Below are 3,851 nucleotides of genomic sequence, written 5' to 3' on the forward strand. Positions count from 1 at the left end.
AGTTTGTTGAGGGTTTTTATCAAGGGATGCTGGATTTCATCTAATGCTTTTTTGCATCTACTAAGATGACTGTATGATTTTTGTTTTTAATTCATTTTTGTGATATGTTGAACCATGCTTGCATACCTGGACTAAACCCACTTGATTGTGGTAAATTATTTTTTAATGTGATGTTGGATTCAGTTCGCCAGTATTTTTTAAAGATTTTTAAATATATGTTTATCAGGAGTACTGGTCTGTAATTTTTATTTTTTCTTGTGTCTTTTTCTCACTTTGGTTTCAAGGTGATACTGGTTTTTGAGAAAGAGTTACAGAGAATTCTCTCCTTCTTGATCTTTTGAACTTTGTCTTCAAGGTGATGCTGGCTTTTGAGAAAGAGTTACAGAGAATTCTGTCTTTCTTGATCTTTTGAAATAGTTTCAGTGGAACTGCCACCAGTTCTTTAAACATCTGGTAGAAATTGGTTGTGAATCTATGTGGTCCTGGACTTTTTTTGTTGTTGTTGGGAGATATTTTATCACTGATTCAGTCTCACTGCTTATTTTTTGGTGTGCTCAGGATTTCTATTTATTCCTGAATCAAGTTTCAGAGGTGGGGTATATATTTCCAGGAATTTATGAATTTTCTATAATTTTCTAGTTTGTGTACATAGAGGTGTTCTTAGTAGTCTCAGATCTTTTGTATTTTTGTGGTATAAGACATTATTTTTATTTCTGATTGTGCTTATTTGAAACCTCTCTTTTTGTCTTGGTTAATCTAGCTATTAGTCTATCAATCTTGTTTATCTTTTCAAAGAGCTTCCCTTTAATTTTATTAATATTTTGTATTTGTCTTGTTTAGTTCTTCTCCAATCCTTGGTATTTATTTTCTTCTGTAAGCCTCTGGTTTTGTTTTTCCTTGCTTTGCTAGATCCTTGATGAGTAATGTTAGATTATCAACAGGTCATTTTTTGTCTTTTGGATACAGCCATTTAGCTCTATAAACTTTTCTCTTAGTATAAATTTTGCTGTACCCCAGAAAAATAGCAAGGGCCTGTCCCTTCAAAAAACAAAAATAAGAAAATTAGCCAGACATGGTAGCACATGCTTGAAGTACCAGCTACTCAGGAGGCTGAGACAGGAGGATTGCTTTATCCTAGGAGTTAGCAGCTGAAGTGACCTATGATTGTGCCACTGCACTCTAGCCTGGGTGACAGAGAAAGATCCCATCTCAAAAAAAAAAAAACATTAAACTTTCATATTGATATTATTGCTGATCCAAAAATTATTCAAGAGCCAATTGTTTGATTTCCATGTATCTGTAATAGTTTTGTGAGTTTTTTTTTTTGAAAGTAATTTATAGTTTTAGTCCACTGTAGTCTGAGAAGATAATTAATATAATTTTCATTTAAAATTTTATTCAGATTTGTTTTGTTGCCTATCATATGGTCTATCTTAGAAAAATGTTCCATGTGCTTATAAGAATGTGTATTCTGCAGCTTTTGGGTATAATGTTTGTGACAAATATCTGTTAGGTTTGTTTGTTCTAGATGCCAATTTAAGGTAAGTGTTTCATTGTTGAATTTCTACCTCTATAATCTGTCTACTGCTGTTAGTGGAGTGTTGAAATATCCCACTATTATTGTATTGTTGTCTTTCTGTTTTCTTAGGTCAAGTAGTATTTCTTTCATGAATCTGGGCTCTCCAGATTTCGTTGTATATATATTTAGGATTGCTACATTTTCTTACTAAATTGACCTTTTTATCTTTATATAATGACATTATTTGCCTTTTTATTTTTACTATTGCTGATATATAAAGTCTGTTCTTGGAGCAGGCTATTTTTGCTCACTTTTTGTTTCTATTTGTATGGAATTGTTTTTTTCACCTATTTCCCTTGAGTTTGTAAGAATCTAAAAGTCCTTCCGGTGGGTGCAGTGGCTCACACCTGTATTCCCAGAACTTTGTGAGGCTGAGGTGTGGTAGATCTCTTGAGTCCAGGTGTTTGAGATCAGCCTGGGAACATGGTGAAACTTTGTCTCTACAAAAAAAATACAAAAATTAGTCAGGTGCGGTGGTGCATACCTGTAGTCCCAGCTACTTGGGAGCTGATGTGGGAGGATTGCTTGAGTCTGTGAGGTCAAGGCTGCAGTGATTAATGATCACATCACTGCACTCCAGCTTGGGAAGCAGAGTGAGATTCTCAGAAAAAAAAAAAAAAAAATCAAAAGAATCTACAAGTTAGGTGGGACTCTGTAAGGCGGCAGATATTTGATTTGTGTTTTTTTCTGTGTTTATTTTTATTATTATTTTTGAGACAAGGTCTCATTCTGTCACCCAGGTTGGAGGGAAGTGGCACAGCTATAGTTAACTGCAGCCTCAAACTCCTGGGCTCAAGGGATTTTCCAACCTCAGAATTCTGAGTGGCTGGTACTATAGGGGCACACCACTATGCCTATCTAATTTTTTAATGTTATTTAAAGACAGGGCCTTGCTATGTTGTCCAGGCTAGTCTCAAGCTTCTGGGCTCAAATTGTGGGCCCACCTTGGCCTCCCAAGTGATAGAATTGTAGTCATGAGCAAATGCAGCTAGCCACATTTGTGTTATTTCATTGTCCATTTTGCTAATGTATAATCTCTTAAATTGGACATTAGGACTCTTTATATTGAACATTAACATTGATATGTTACATACTGTTATAGTTGTCATATGAATTGCCACCTGGTTTCTTTGTTTTCTTTAATGGGTTACAGTTTTATAAACGCTGTGTGTTTTATATTTTCAAGTACTTATTTTTGCTGATGCATATTGATCTTTCATTTCAATATTTAGAACTCCTTCGAGCATGTTGTATAAGGCTGGTTTAATGGTTATAAATTCCCTCAGCAGTTACTTGTCTGGGAAAGATTTTATTTCTCCTTTATTTATGAAGCTTAGTTTTTTTGTATACAAAACACTTGGCTGACAGTTACTCTATTTGAGATGAATAGATACAAGGACCTCAATCCCTTCTGGCTTGCAAGGTTTCTGCTGAGAAGTCTACTGTTAGTCTAATTCATTTTCTCTATATTTTATTTTCTCTCACTGTTCTTAAAATTATTTCCTTCATATTGACTTTATGTAACCCGATGACCATGCCTTGGTGACATCCCTTTTGCAGTGAATCTTTCAGGAGTTCCATGACCTTCTTACATTTGGATGTATAAATCTCTAGCAAGACAAAGGAAGTTTTATTTTCAATTATTTCCTAAATATATATATATATTTTTTTTTTCCAGACTTTTAAATTTTATTCTCCCTCAGAAACTCATTTTTTTGTTATTTTCATCTGATTGGATTAATTCAAGAGTCTTGCCTTCAAGCTCTGAAATTCTTTCTTCTACTTGGTCTCACATATAGTTAAAACACTCCACTGCATTTTGTGATTTTCTAAATGTATCTTTAATTTCCAGAAATTCTATTTTTTTCTAAATATATTTCTCTTTAGAATATTTTTAAATCACATTCTGAGAATTTTTTAAGTTGCTTCGTGTCTGTTTTCAACATTCTCTTGGATCACATTGAGCAAATTAATAATCAACATTTTAAATTATCTAGCTGGTATTTAAAAGATTTTATTTTGCTTTGGATCCATCACTGAATAGCCTATATGATTTTTTTTTTTTGAAGTGTTGCAAAACTGTTTTCTTATATTGCTAGGATTATTTTTCTGGTTCCTTCTCATTTGGGAAACTATTTCTTCATGCTAGTTTTAAATTTATTTTTGATTCAACTGATTTTTTTTTTCTGTTTTCGGTTGAATATGTAACATAAATGTATATAGTCTATGGTTAAATGTAGAGCTTAGGCTCTACATGTTTTCAGCAGCAAAT

Source organism: Sapajus apella, unplaced genomic scaffold, assembly GCF_009761245.1.
Source record: "Sapajus apella isolate SASKATOON/1434 unplaced genomic scaffold, GSC_monkey_1.0 scaffold104, whole genome shotgun sequence".
Lineage (NCBI taxonomy): Eukaryota > Metazoa > Chordata > Mammalia > Primates > Cebidae > Sapajus > Sapajus apella.